The 15,433-nt window shown below is 49.4% G+C and overlaps 1 pseudogene; it reads right to left on the bottom strand.

The window, feature by feature from the left end:
* Positions 1-346: 346 nt before the first annotated feature.
* LOC100475324 overlaps positions 347-15,433 on the bottom strand; it is a 75,001-nt pseudogene continuing 59,914 nt past the window's right edge.

Here is a 15,433-nt window from a genome sequence, read left to right as displayed (position 1 = left end):
TCAGCCCCGTGCTCTCGTGACTACCCCTCACTGTAATAGAAGCCATCGAGTGACTGGCTCGTCGTCACTCACTAGCTCCCTGTGCCTGCAAGCCGTAGAGCCCCTTGGAATCCCAGCACCGAACAGTCAATACCAGAGCTGCAGATTGTGCGTTCACATGTTCGCCTTGTCGGCACAGTATGGTGAGGGCAGTTACCTGAAGCCGACATCATCTTTGAAGAGACCCGGGCTGACGGATTTGTGGATCAAGAGAATGGAAAACTGTTAATGAAAGAAACTTCTACGCCTCCCTGGCTTCCTGAGCTCTTTAGGTGTCAAATGGGCAGTTGGCTTGGCTGAGTGTTTATCAGCTTTGAGCCGGCGAAGCCCCTGGTAGCTTCAGCTCTGTGCTCCGTGACAGCTGCTGCTGCCTTTGGTGACTACCTCTGAAATGGTTTTCCTTGTAGAGCCAGCCAGAATTTCTCTCCTGCCAGTCCTTTAACTTAACTAAAACAGTTAACAGGAATGAGCGTTGGCCATGTTACTAGCTGTTTTGTTAGTGGTTATTCTGCTCTGGCCCAGGCACTGAGAATTGGATTTTTTTTTTCCTGTTCTCAAAAATAAGATACTGAGTAGTAGGAAAAAAGCCAAGTCATGCCTTGGTCTGTACGAACAGTTAAGGGACTCCAGTTAGCAAAGCAACTCTCGGACAGCTGGATTCTTCTCTGATCCTCGGGCTGCCCACTTACAAGCCGGGATGCTGACTGAGCCATGGAGAGTGGTTTTGGCTCCTGTCCACTCATCATACTGCCCCCGTGGTTTGAAGCCCAAGCCCTCCAGCTGTGGGCAACAGAAGTATAACACAGGCAGCCAAAATTTAGGTCACAGGCAGGACAGCTACAACTCCCTACACACAGTGGGTCAAGCCAGCAGCGACCCACACACAGGCCGGGATTCACAGAGAGGTGGCCTTCCCCAGACACTAGGGTCAGAATTGTTGCAAGGTGACTTCCTGCTAGGTGTAGGGTTTCCCCATGTCAACAAGATACAATTATCTGAGAGAGTTGATGAAAACCGTGTGTGGAGTTGGAATGAAGGAGCCCCATTCAGTCACTCAGGTATTTTCCTACAAGGAAGAGCTGGAAGGATGGAAGGAGGCTGGTGGCTGGCTCTCCTGGTGAGCTGGAGAGTAGGCAGCAGGGACCCCAGTTCGTGGCACTGGTTCACGGCCTCCCTGAGAGTACCCGACTCTGCATGGTCTCCTTGCCACGCGGGGGGTATCTGGCTTCCTTAGGAGTCCTGTCCTACTGGGGACAGACCGAGCCGCCCAGCTGGCCAGGTCATTTCAGCTCCTTGGAAGCTGTTTCTGTTTGAGTGGAAATCAGTACCTTTGCCTTTTCCTGCAGGGCTGTCCTCGTCAGAGTTGGCTTAGCGTGGATCGGTTTCACAGGAGAAGTCACCTAATAAACTCCGAAGTAGTTTCTGAACGACGGCACGACAGGTGGGAAGTCCAGCTTGGACCTTCCCCTTCCCTGCAATCTGATGAACCTCGGGACATGTTCGACCTCTCACAGTCCCCCTTTCCTCAACTGTGAGGTGCCGAGGGCTGTAAGGTTTACGGAAGCTGCTTGGAAGGGGACTTGTCATCATTTCATGTGTTGGTTAAGCATCTGCCGTATGTCAGGCTCCGTTCTAGGCACAGGCATACGAAGCAGAGTTCCTGTCCTCGTGGGGGTGACATTCTGGTGAGAGGACATAGATGATCAACAAAAATAAAATACTTGACAGGAGGAAGTGCTGTGCTGGGAGCACTTAACCTAAAATTAAAATGTACCTGCAGATTCTTAGAGAGGACATGAACTTCTTGAGTGTTTTTTTTTTCTTTCTCAGCTTCATTTCACAGCCAGCCATGTGGGCATGACTGAATAGAGCCCTTTAAAAAGGAAGTCTGTCTAAGTCGGAGAGACTCAGCACACCAGCAGGAGCACTCGGAAGATCCGGGGTGGTTCTGTTCGGAAAGGGGGTGCGATGCTCCTGGTATTCCTGCTCATTTTGGCTTGAAATGAATAACATGCAAATGAGCACGTGGGTCTGAGTCAGCAGTGAGTAACCCCCTCTGCGGGGTGCTGAGCCCTGAGCACCCCCGAGGAGCTGCTGCACCCGCACCCCTGGCCTGTGCCGGGGCCACCCCGCGCCCTGCCCAGACACAGCCCCGCCTCAGGCCAGCTGCTCCCTGCCCTGGAGCCCAGGCCTCTGAAGGAGTGATACCTGGGAGCCCTCAGCCTCTTCACCCCGGCCTCTTCACCCCAGCGAGTGCCAAGGACAACACTCCCTTCCCTCCTAGCTCTCCCTCCGCAGAGGCCTGGGAGCCCCACTCCTCGGGCCTAAGCTCTCTCAGCGGCTCCCTCCTGCTCCCCTTCTTCACTCCCTGCCATCCTGGGCCCTCCTCCTGCCTCTTCTGAGAGCTTGCTCCTGAGTCATCAAGTCCCGGAGTCACACTGCTGCTACCCCAAAGCCACTGAATCCTGCCTTTCCTCATCTCTCCTCCTCTTCGCCTTCCCCTCCTCGTCTCTTAAAGGACTAGTATTCACCCCCCTCTTCCGAGACATCTTCATCCCCTGAAACCTCGCATCTGCCCCTGGAACACCCCTGGAACTTGTGTCAGGGGTCACCAGGGACCTGTGTGCGTCCCTGGCCCCCATCCCACAGCCTGTATCTTCATTTAGCACCTGTGCCTTTTGCCTTTGCAACGCTCCCTTCAGTCTGGAGCCTCCTGCTTCTGTTGGTTCTCTCCATTCTCCTGGCTCTCCCACCACCCCTTGACCGCTCTGCGCTATGTTCAGTCACCTCCTTTCTACGGACCGCCACCATCAGCGGCCGACCCTGGGACCAATAATCACCATCTCATGCACCGAGTACCCGCCTCCTTTTCCAGCCACAGGCCCGTGTTCCCAAGATTTACCTACCCTTCATTTCTACATTGATTCCTATGGGGCACCGCAAAATATAAACCCCAAACCCTTGTTTTGCCCTTGTGTGGTCAACTCCGCTCTTCCTGTGCTGCCATTAATGGCACCACCACCACCCACTCCCCTGCCCGAACTAGAAACCTCGGAGCCATCCGTGCTCCTCACCAGCGTCAGCCTTCCAGATAAACCCTCAAATCGCCCACCTCACTCTACCCCACCTGCCACTACTGGGGTTCAGGGCACCATTATTTCTCCCAGGACAGTCCTGCAAGAGCCGGTTGTACCCCCAACCAATCCATCCCCCATGTGCCTGCCAGTGTGATCTTTCTAGAATACAAATCAGACCACCTTGTTCCACTGCTGAAACCTTTCCATGGTTCCCCACCGCCCACAGGGCCAAGTCTGAATTTCCAAGTGAGACGCACAAGGTCCTCAAGGTACCAGAGCCAACCCAGATCCCCAGTCTCATCCCATCCTCCTTTCCCACGCTCCCCACAAGCCCCTCGAATACAGCTTGCAGTGTCACTCCCGAGTGTCTCCTTCTGCCCGTGATCACACTTCTCCTGATTATCAGTCTTCCAGACCCTCTCACGGTTTCCTGTAAGGGAATGCTCTGGTAGAGTACCTTTATCCTATGCTTGGGAGGTGTCTGTGTTCTGTCTTTCTCCTGCAGTAAGCTGTGAGTTCCTTATGGCCGAGCCACATCCTGCCCATCTGGTTCTCTCCCGAGACCTTCACCAAATGCCAGGCACATGGGTTGTGTTCAGAGATGCGATGAGCACGGAAGCCACAAGTGTAGGAATGGAACCTCTGTGGGGCTACCGTCCCTCCCCTCTATTCTGTGAGCACTTGGGCAGGGACTGTATCTCTTTCTTCTTTATCTGCCATTCCTAGACAGTTAGTGTTCAGGAACCATTATTGAACATGGACTGGGTTTACTCAAACTTTCTACCAGAAACTTGCCGATGCAAAGGGATAAGGATATCTCACTAGAACGGTGATGCTCCTTTTTTTTTTCTTTTTTTGGGTAAGATTTATTTATTTATCTGAGAGAGAGAGAGAGAGGAGGGGCAGAGGGAGAGAGAGAATCTCAAGCACACTCCCTGCTGAGTGCGGAGCCCGATGCACGATGCAAGGGGCTGGATCCCAGGACCCTGAGATCATGACCGGAGCAGAAAGCAAGAGTTGGCCGCCCAAAGGACTGAGCCACCCCCGTGCCCCAGAACAATGACACTTCTTAAAAGCTTTCCTTCCCCTTCACTTTCCCTGATACTGACCTTTACCTCACACTGCCTGGACCTCACCCTGTGCCAGAAGAAAGTCTAGGACCATAAAGCAGATCTCATAAAACCTTGCCGGGGTCAGAAGTCCCCCCTGACTGAAAGGAGAGCACACATGGGAGCCCAGGCCAAGGCTTCTCACTTTATCTAAATGATGAGCCACATTTCCACACTTAAAACAAGGAAATGTGAACTTTTAACTGATAAAGAAAAACAGTTCCTGTTCATGGACCTTGTCATCTACCCGGCTTGGGAGGTGAAGGCTTTAGGGTTATGTCATTTCAGCACCCCCCCCCGGCCCCCGCCACCACCCTGGGAGAAGCAGCTGCCCTTAAATGTGAAGGGACCAAGGCACAGACCAGACGGGGTGGAGCTGGGCCTCAAACCCTGCTCTGTCTGCCTCCAAGCCCTCAGGCCTCCATGAGAGTACCGGCTGTCTTGTGTCAAGAATTGGGGATCCTGAAATAGGAGAATCTCTGGGATTTCAATGATTTCTGAGGACGGTGGACAGAATGTTGGAAATTTTGAATTTCTGATAGTTCTGAGTTTTCTAGGATTTTTGGAAGCCTTATCTCAGAAGTGGGTGGCTAGGTGCTACAGGAGGGGCCCAGCCTCCGGCTGCAGCCACGCGGCCCTCCTGAGGCCGGCCCACCCCCCTAGAACTTTGGAACTGTAGGGCTTGCTGCCTCTGTTTTCGCACAAGGAGGTTCAGGTCTGTTTCCAGGCCCCAGAACTATATGTTTATACATGTAGCATATTCGTATGCTGTCAGTGCATTAATATGTAACATACATTCACATGTATTACGTAGAGATATTTAATTCAAATATGTAAATAGAAATATTTTTTGTGTCTTAGAAATAGAAAACACTTTTTCGTGGGTTTTTTGATAAGAGAATAATTCTTTTTTTTTTTTTTTAGATTTATTTGAGAGAGAGAGAGGGAAAGCATAAACAAGGGAAGGGGTAGAGGGAGAAGCTGACTCCCTGCTGAGCAGGGAGCCCAGTGCAGGGTTGGATCCCAGGACCCTGGGATCATGACCTGAGTCGAAGGCAGATGCTTAACACACTGAGCCATCCAGGCACCCCGAATTTACTGGTTTTTAAAAAATATTTTTAAATTATGAAAGGATCGCAAACTTAGAGAAAAGTTAGGTATTCACTACAAAGAATTATATTTTTCCTAAACCACTTGAGAATAAGTTGCCAACCTGATGTCCCATCACCTGCAAATACTTTAGTAATTCCTAAAGGTAAGGACATTCTCCTACATACATAAAATATAGCCACCAAAAATGATGAAATTAGATGCATATATTACATCCAACCCTCAGACCTCATTCAAGTTCTACCAGTTGTCCTAACAATGTCCTTTGTAGCCAAAAGGCCTCATTCAGAATTATGAGTTGCATTTGGTTGTCACTTTTGTCTCCTTCTATCTGAAACTCTTCCTCTACCTACCCTTGATTTTTGTGATCTTGGCACTTTTGAAGGTTACAGGCAGTTATTCTGGGTCATGTCCCTTCCAGTGGGGTCTCCTTGTGAGGAGATTCAGATTATCTGTCTTTGGCAGGAACATCACAGAAGTGGCGTTGTAGTATTGTATTGTATCCTCTCCTTTGGGCTGCAATTTTGTTTTGTCCCATTACTGATTATTTCACTTTGATCACTGGATGAAGGTGGCATCTGCCAGGCTTCTTCACTGTAAAGACATTTCCCCTCTTAGTAATTAATAATTATTTGTGGGGAGCTACTATGTTCCTCCTAGTCTGTACCAAACTTTCAATTTATTCACTTCTTATACCAGTGTGAAATCGTGACTTCCTCTTTGATTCAAAGGGTTAAAACCGATGCTTATTAGTCTTCATTACAATGGCTGGTTGTCCCCTGTTTAGCGGTGAGAACTCACTCAAGTTGTCTTTTGTGTCCTTCTGATAGTCCTTTTGACCACGCCTTGCTTTTCGCTCCAGGCTCATTTGTGCCTTCCCTTCCTAGTGCTGGAAATGGCCATTTTTTGCAAGGCATCTGAGTTTCTTTTAGTGGAAAATAAGTAGGTAAAAGCCAAGATTTGGGTGCTAGCTTTGCTCTTTGCTATTGGGGTATCACCCCTCCCAGGCCCAGTCATTGGACGGAGGTAAGGAATCCATGTGGTGTTTGTGTATGGGTAGATGTGTGTGTATATGGATAGGTGTGTGTGTGTGTGTGTAATATGTAATATGATATATGTTCATGCATCTGCATCTGGTATGGATGGGATGTTTGTGTTCCTATGTTGAAGCCCTACCCTCCAATGTGATGCTGTTTGCAGATGAGGCCCTTGGGAGGTAATCAGGGTTAGGTGAGATCTTAGCGTGGAGCCCTCAGGATGGGATTAGTGGCCTTATCTGAAGAGGAGAAAGAGATCTGTCTGTCCACACATGGGTGTACTGAGGAAAAGCAAGGTGAGCCCAGTGAGAAGGTGGCAGTCTGCAAACCAGGAAGAGTGCCCTCACCAGGAGTCGGTCTGCCACACCTTGCTCTTGGACTTCCCAGCCTCTGGAACTGAGAAGTACATGCCTGCTACTTAAGTCACCTAGTCTGTGATATTTTATTGTAGCATCCCAAGGCTAGACAACATCTCCATTTGCTTAAACACAAATTCATACAGATGCACATTTAGTTCTAAGCTTGTTTCTGCATCTGTCTGTGTATTGAAAACCGTGAGCTCACACCCACACCTCTGATCCCCATCCAACACCCCTAAATTCATTCTCCTTTTCTTCCTTTTCCTGTTTGCAACTCCCTTTTCCAACAGTGAGACCCTGGCTTCCATTGCCTCTCCTATACTCGCCCGTTTGCCCACCCCTCTGTGTGTCACTGATTTCTGTCTCTGCTGCCCCACATCTCCCCCGCGTGGGTGGTTTTGGGTGCTGCCGCTCCTCGCCAAGCTGCCTCTCCGCTGGCTCACCCTCCCATCCGACTGTGCTCAAGGGCACCCTGGCTGGGTGGCCCCGCTGCATGGATCCCCTCCCTTCCGGGGGCAGGCTTTGAAATACAGGGAGGCTGTCTTCACCCCTCTGGACTCTCATTACCTCCCCCAGTCTGCCCCCAGGCTCTATTCTCATCACCCTGCTTGGGCTGTGGCACCCCACTCTCGGCCATCCCCGCCCCCCGCCCCGGGATCCCCACCTTGCTGTGTTCTTCCATCACTCATGGCTTTAGAACCCAGTTGTTCAGAAACGGAACAGGAAGGGGGGAGCAGTTTTATCGTGTGTGTGTGTGTGTGTGTGTGTGTGTGTGTGTATTTTAGTAATACATAATGATTTGGAAATACAGAAGAAACAAAAAGATTTTTTTAAATGCCCATTAATTCTTCCATCAAGGAAAAAAAAAGTTATTATCCTTTTCCCTCCAAAAATGTCAAATTAAAAAAAATCAAACCCACTGTTTTTTTTTAGTTGAAAAAGGAATATTTGTGGGATGCCTGGGTGGCTCAGTCGGTGAAGCACTGCCTTCGGCTCAGGTCATGACCCCAGGGTCCTGGGATCCAGCTCCACATCGGGCTCCCTGCTCAGCGAGGAGCCTGCTTCTTCCTCTGCCTGATGCTCCCCCTGCTTGTGTTCTCTCCCTGACAAATAAATAAGTAAAACCTCAAAGATAGAATAGAAAAGAAAAGAAAAAGGAATACTTGTATATGGTTGAGAACTTCAGAATAGTCCATCCCCCCAACTTCCTCCCCCAAGGCCACTGCTGCCGTGGGCGTGGCGGGCATCCGCCCTGCTACTTTCTGTGCATATAGAATATATCTGTGTTACATTTTCCACCAAACTAGACTTTGACCTTTTTTTTTTTTTAACATATTTCCTATTAGTCTTTTTCCTCTGCCTCTATGTAACTTAACAAAATGTGAACATTGTCCTCAGTTGCCGTATTTGGATACTTCCAAAGTATTGTTTTAAATGGCTGCAAAATTTTCCATCATATACATGTTTCGTTTGTTTCATCTCTTGTTGGACATTGACAATTTTTCCTCTTACGAGTTACCAGCTTTGACTTGACTGTGTCAGGAGAGTCGGGCAGCCGCTCCGCGTGGTGAAGCTCTTTGGCCGCTTTCCACACCATCGGGTAGTAGACTCGAGCTAAGACCATAGAGGTTTATTTTTCTCACTAATAAGCATTTCAGAGATGGGTGGGTAAACCGAAGTTTTGAGCAAGACAGCAGAATACAGAAGGTCAAATTCCAGAGCCAGGCTGTCATGTGCAGAGTTTCCAAAGAGGGTGATTGAGGACCTTCCCAGAAGGTCTTGAACCACTCCTGGAATGGAGAACACAGAAGGATTGAGAGGGGAGACACAGAGCATTCTCAAATGGTTTTTCCTTCTGATTTCTTCTGTGGTGGCTGGGGTAGGGGTTCTACCATTCTCACCTTAAAGTGGGTCTCGAAGAGGGTTTTTTTTTTTTTAAGATTTTATTTATTTATTTGACAGAGATAGAGACCACCAGCGAGAGAGGGAACACAAGCAGAGGGAGCGGGAGAGGAAGAAGCAGGCTCATAGCAGAGGAGCCTGACGTGGGGCTCGATTCCTATAACGCCGGGATCGCGCCCTGAGCTGAAGGCAGCCGCTTAACCGCTGTGCCACCCAGGCGCCCCTCGAAGAGGGTTTTGACTGACAAGTGAGAAAGCTAAAGAGGCCTGTGGCTGGCAGAGAGAGGGGGTTGTGTTGGGGTCAGCCACAGAGTGCCCAGTGCTTCCCCTCGGTCTGACATGGGCCCCGAAGGAGGGAAATTGGCATGTGATGAATTGGACTGGGCCAGGGTGGGGGGTGGGGGGATCACAGCAGAAGGAAGCTAGAGGTGGGCACAGCCTCCCTATGGGGCTGAGGAAGGAGACCCAGGACAGGTGCATCACCTAAGGTCAAGGAAGTGCAGAGAAGAACCCTCATAGATGGGAATATTCTAGGAGCCCACAGAAGGACCTACAAGAAAGTCAGCTTTCACATCTGCCTTGACCAGAGAACCTCAGCCAGCTTATGGCGATACCTGTTCAAGAAAGACCCTCCCATACCCTAAGGGAGCAAATGTACCTGAGAAAAGCTGGTAGAGGCAAGAGTTGGGTGTGAAGAGGAGAAACATGAGGTAGAAAAAGAGAGAAGCCAGCTACATACCCCTTTCCATCTCAGGCTTTGGGCCTGACACAGGCCTGGTGGTGGAGGGGAGACTTGATGCAAAATCAGGCTCAGGGCTTTTTAAAAAATTTTAAATTAATCTTGGACCATGTGAATTCCAGAATTGTGACTGCATTTGTTATTGAAAGTTACTTCAGACTGTCTGTCGCCTAAGGGTCCGCCAGAGTTTTCATCTAGGATTATGGAGCTATAATCCTGTCTGAGTAGTTTCCAGGGATGGTGAGAAACAACCATAAAGTTCGTTTTTATTCCATCTCATGGACAGTGCACTCAACATACCATTTATAAGCAGAGTAAAAGTGGCTTAAGCAACAGGGACTTGTTTTTCTCACTTAAGAAGAGGTTAGGAGGTAGGTGGCTGCAGGGTTAGTTCATCAGCTCCCTGAAGACCAAGGACCAAGCTCATGTCATGCTTCCGCTCTCCTAGCCTCAGTGTATCGATGATGTCTCCCCTCCTGGTCACAAGATAGCTGCCCCAGATCCAGCCATCACGTCCTCACACAGAAAAACACAGTAAGAGCTGCAGGCTCTCCTTACTCCTTGCCTTTTACAGGGAGGAAGATCTCTTCTACAAGACCCTCAACAAGACCAACCTTACAACCCCTGGGCCGGAATGGCTCATGTGACCACACCTCTCATGTTTCCTGAAGGAATGGACTCTACTACCTCATTTCCTGAGATGTCTCAAACCACTATAAAGTAGACTCAATGCCTCCCTTCCATAAACTCTGTTCAGTGAGGTCATCTGTTGTCTAAGTGCCAAAAGCAGGGCTTCTATTTTGCAGCCCTGGGCTTCCTTGATTTCGAGGTCACTCAGCACTGCAGATCTCTTCCTGCTTGTTGAATCTCTGACCTCCTTCAGGGGATTTCCTTGACACCCTGCTCCTGGATCTCCTTGACTTCTGCACACGTCAGAGGTCTGTGGCTCCGTAATCTCCATCCCACCCCCGTCCTCCATGTTCTCACTAGCATGACGTGCTACCACCAGGGTGGAGTTAGTGCCTACCCCTTTTCTGATTTACGGATTTGATTCTCAGTTTTCTATAAAATATCTGTACATGAATGTTACAGCCCCTCGAACTAAAAAACCAAACTAAAAAACCTAAAAAACCAAGATCATCATTTTCCCCTTATACCAGATCTGTTCTTTCCATACTCCATTTCCTTTAAAGCCACTGCTACCACCACTCTCTCTGTCTTGTCACCCAAGCTAGAAACCTCAAATCCGTCTTCTTCATCCTTGCCACTATTGAACCATGCCAATTCTGCCTTCTAAATATATCTCAATTGTGTCATCTTTTCCTCTCCACCCCCACTAGCTTGGTTCTGATTCAGTTTGTCCCAGGGCGGGTGTAACAGCCTCTTAACTATTGCTCCTTTCCCTCTCCCGCCCCGCCCCCCCCCCCCCCCCCGCCACCTTGTATGAAGATGTGATGCTTGGAACTGTGGCAGCCATCTTGTAACCATGAGGTGACAAGAGTGAGAACTAATAGCCAATGTCCTAAGGATGGCAGCAGAAAAATGGAAGGAGACTGGGACCCTGTCAGCTTGTTCTGCTGAGCAGCTGAATCAGTGCCAGGAATCATCCACCTGCAGACTTCATGTGATATGAGGTCATAAATGTCTGTCTTGCTTAAGTTCCTGTTGGTGGCCACTAATTAAATCATAAGGCATTTCTAACTGACTCCAGGAGTGGGAAGCTGGAGGTTCTAGTATGAGCGAACTTGTGACATGCTAACTTGGCAGTCTTGAAGCAGCTAATCTAACGTGAAGGATATTTTTAGGAGGCTGGGGGGAAAAACAAATGATTAACTATTGAATTGGTTGTTGTTGTTGCTGCTGAGTAATGTGTTCAAGAGATAACATATCCATCTCTCTGTCTGACAGTACTTCACCCAATTCCTCATTTGACCCTGTCACTTAGAATTGCTTTTAAGATAAAGCAGCATTCTAAGTTCGTAGAAGGTGTTTTAAAGTGGTCACATGAAATATCTCCTGGATCAGAATGGTCACATGGAACAGGCTTCCATCCAATGTGCATTTGGGGTAAAGACATGTGGAGGCAGAAGTGTGCGGAGTTGGTTAAGGCTGTAGCGAGTTGGCCCCTACGGCCAAGTATGCAGGCCCTGAACCTGGAGAGTGGGTGGGGTAAGGGGGTCTGGTTGAACTCAGAGAATGGGTGATTTGAGAGTAGGCTTGGAGTAAACTATGTGGCATGCAGGGCTTGGGAGAGATAGAACCCTTCTCTGTCAAGTGGGGGGCATTCTTGGGCTCCATCTCATTTAGCCTCTTTGTTCTCAGTGTACGTCTGAGGGGACTTTTCTCGGGTCACCATGGGACATCCATAACGTGGCTGCACCTGTGTCATGCAGGGGCCGTGATCATCTCCTACGCCGGGGTCTGAAGTCCAGCTCGGGGTGTAGGAGTGGTGATCTGGTTGGAAGCAGGGCTGAAGAGACTTGTCTTGAAGCTGTAGATGTTTCCGGTTCCTGTTCTTGGTTGCTTAGGGGAAGCATCAAGCAGAATCCCTGCTGTGCCACAGACAGAGGAGATGCAAAGATGAGATCCGGCACAGGGAGAGAACAGAAGAAGCAGAGGCCAATGGGGACAGTGCAGAACTCTGGACTCCTTTGGAAGCATCCCTGCTCATATTCAGAAGTGTAGATTGATTTGAGTGTGTGTTGATGATGGTGGTGGGCCATCCTGGCATCTTTACCAATGGTCAAGATTGGGAAGAGAGAGTTAAGTATGAAATCCCTGGGGCCAGCAGGCCAGCAGATACCCGGTTCCTAATCATGAGACCTCCAAAGACAACAGTCCCTGGCCCCACACTTCACCACTCCCCGAACGGCCCCTGCCATGTGGCTGGCTGTTCTGGCCACAGTATTTTCCAGGCTTTATGAGGCACCACTAATTGTGGCTGGTTAGTTATTGCCAAAGAAACTGTTCCAAACCCCAGTGTTGAAGAACTGCCCTTGAGCAAATGGAAAGAAATACACTTAATAAATGTTCAGTTATTAAACATTGTGCAGTTAATAAATGTTGGCCACTGGAGAAGTATCGTATTTGTTCATATCACTTCTTCTAATATTTCTCTTTCCCTCAGAGAAGGGTGCCAGGGGAATGGGCATTTCCCCCTTCAGACCTCATCAGTTCGAGCATTCCATAAGTGTGTAGACCAGTTGTGATCTCATCCCCCCACTCAGCTGTTTCCGTGTCTGGGAACCAGCAGGTTGCCTGGGCACAGCCATCCCCATAGCCGAGCTTGCAGCAGCCTCTAGGGGTTGCCACGGGTTACTGAGTGCTTGGGACTGGCGTCTTGGATCCCTTTAAAACAAGAGCTGTCCGGCAGTATTTCCTCCAGGTTTCCTCAGGGGGCACAGATGATCCATCCGATGGCTGGACCACAGCACCACCTCCATTCACTGACCAGGCCTCGGACTGGTGAGCAAAGGTATAAAGGAAGGAAACAGGCAGAACCCATGGACAGTCAGCTTGCCAAGATCCACCTGAGTTACTCCGAATATCCGTGCACGTGCCGCCCCGCCCACTAGGACACACGTGCACATATACATGTGCACGCACACACACACACACACACACGCACACGCAGGCAGGCACACATACGCATGTGCACACACAGCCACCTGCTCTGAATGCGGCACACATTCAAGTATCACCCCTCTCATGGAGGCCCCCCGGGCTTCCCCAGTTCTTCCCTGGGGTCCCAACCTCCTCTTTCTCCAGACACAAGCAGCCGAGGCTCTGGAGAGCTGGAGCTGAGCGGCGTTCAGTTGTTTCCTGAGCATCAGCCCCGGGCTCCAGTTTTTATGATTTACCTCAAATTCAAATCCGGTCCTGTCACTCCGTGCTTAAAGGCCTTCAGGGCGGTCCCTTCCCACGGGGATGGCAGTGAGACGCCTCGGTGTGACTTCCAAGGCCCCCTTTCCCAGCTCGCCTACCCTCTGGGCCGCACCTCCTGACACCATCTCCGCATCCTAGTTGGAGGGATGACCGTTTAGTGCTTCAGAGGCTGTGCCCTCTCCTCTCCTCTACAACACGGCTTTGCTCACAGCTCCGCGTACTGCATGACTTTATGGTAATTAGGGGTGAGTGTGTGTGTGATCAAGTATTTGATAGGGTACCTGCGATTTGCCCACTACAGAGTCCTGAGCACCTGCTCTGATAGATATGAAAGGAGTTTTGTTTTTGTTTTTTTAAAGATTTTATTTATTTACTTGATAGAATACAAGCAGGGGGAGCAGTCGGCAGAAGGAGAAGCAGACTCCCCACCAAGCAGGGAGCCTGATGTGGGACTCGATCCCAGGACCCCAGGATCATGACCTGAACTGAAGGCAGATGCTTAACCCACTGAGCCACCCAGGCGCCCCCAAAAGGAGTTTAAGACACAGCTCCTACTTCCATAGAGTGTCACCTTCTGGTTGGGTAAATAAGACATGAACACATGAAACAACTAGAAAAAATTAAGTGTTAAACCAGAGATTGCAAACTGGTAGCCTGTGGGCTGAACCTAGTTTGGCAATAACAATTGTAGCCAGCAAGTCCGCCCCCCCCGGTTTTTTTATTCTAGTGAAATATACATACCACAAAATTTACTATCTTAACCATTTTAAGTGTAAACTTCAGTGCTATTAAGTACATTCATAATGTGCAACCCTCGCCACCATCCATCTCCAGAACTTTTCTTGTCTTGCAGAACTATAACCCTGTCCCATTAAACACTAACTCCCCATCCTTCCCTCCCTCCCTCCCTCAGCCCCTGGCAACCACCATTCTACTACTTTCTGCCTCTGTAAGTTTGACTGCTCTGGGGCGCTCATATCAATTGGATCATGCCGTATTTGTCTTTTCGTGAAATAGAATAATAAGCCTGGCTCATTTCACTCAGCGTAGTGTCTTCCAGGTTCATGCGTGTTGTATTCATCCACATGGATGTGTCCATCCATCTCCTTCCTTCTTAAGGCCGAAGAATATTCCGTTGTATGTGTATACCACATTTTGCTTATCCGTTCATCTGTCAATGGACACTGGGATGCTTCCACCTTTTGGCTATGAGCATGGGTGTACAGATATGCCCTTGAGACCCTGCTCTCAATTCTTTTGAGTATATACCCAGAAGTGGAATTGCTGGATTATGTGGCAGTCTTACTTTTAATTTTCTGAGGAAGCTTCCTATTCTTTTCCTCAGTGGCTGCACCGTTTTACGTTCCCACCAGCAATGCTCCAGAGTCCCGAATTCTCCACGTCTTTGTCAACACCTTTGTTTTTTGGTAGTACCCATCCTAATGGGTTGAAGTAGCCAGCACAGTTTTTAAAATTTTTGAATTAGTTGTCAATATTTTAAAAAATCAGACTTCGTGTGTGTGTGTGTGTGTGTGTGTGTGTGTGTGTGTGTGTGTTTTAATGGAGATTTCTAGCTTCTTTCGAAAAATTGGAGAATTCTAGCAGCCCCGGTGACAACTGGCTGGAGCTGAGCAGCGCCTGCCCCTGTGCCCGCTCGCCTCGGCCCCTCCCCACAGGACCCTGCACCCGGAGCATGAGGGCAGCTGTCTTGCTCCCCTAGCCTTGCCTCTTTGACCCACAGCACTGCCAGGGAAGGAGAAGAACGTTTCTTGTACCCATCCTCAGTGGGAAGTAAGGGAACTAAAGGCAGACAGGATGACTGGGAGCGAGCGACTTTTTGTGACCGCGTATATCACTCAGGTGTGATTTGCAAGCATGGGAAGCACCGTATTCCTTATACTGGGCCACTTCACTCCTGTCCATTCTCTTCCTGGCCCCAATAGGCATTAGGGTTTGTGATCCTTGTGTTAAACTGTGGTGACTCTCGGCCACCAGGTTTTCTGAGACAATGCTTGCACTGTGGGCTGGGCCGAGCGAAGGCAGTTTGCAAAAGGAGATGGAATTTCCCTGCTGCCTTGGAGGATGGTGTATCCGTTTGCTGCCGTAACAAATAGCACAGACTGGGTGACTTCCACAATAGAAACGTCACCTCTCACAGTTCTGGAGGCTGGAAGTCA

Source organism: Ailuropoda melanoleuca, chromosome 15 (genome assembly GCF_002007445.2).
Source record: "Ailuropoda melanoleuca isolate Jingjing chromosome 15, ASM200744v2, whole genome shotgun sequence".
Lineage (NCBI taxonomy): Eukaryota > Metazoa > Chordata > Mammalia > Carnivora > Ursidae > Ailuropoda > Ailuropoda melanoleuca.
This window is presented reverse-complemented; position numbering and strand designations above follow the sequence as displayed.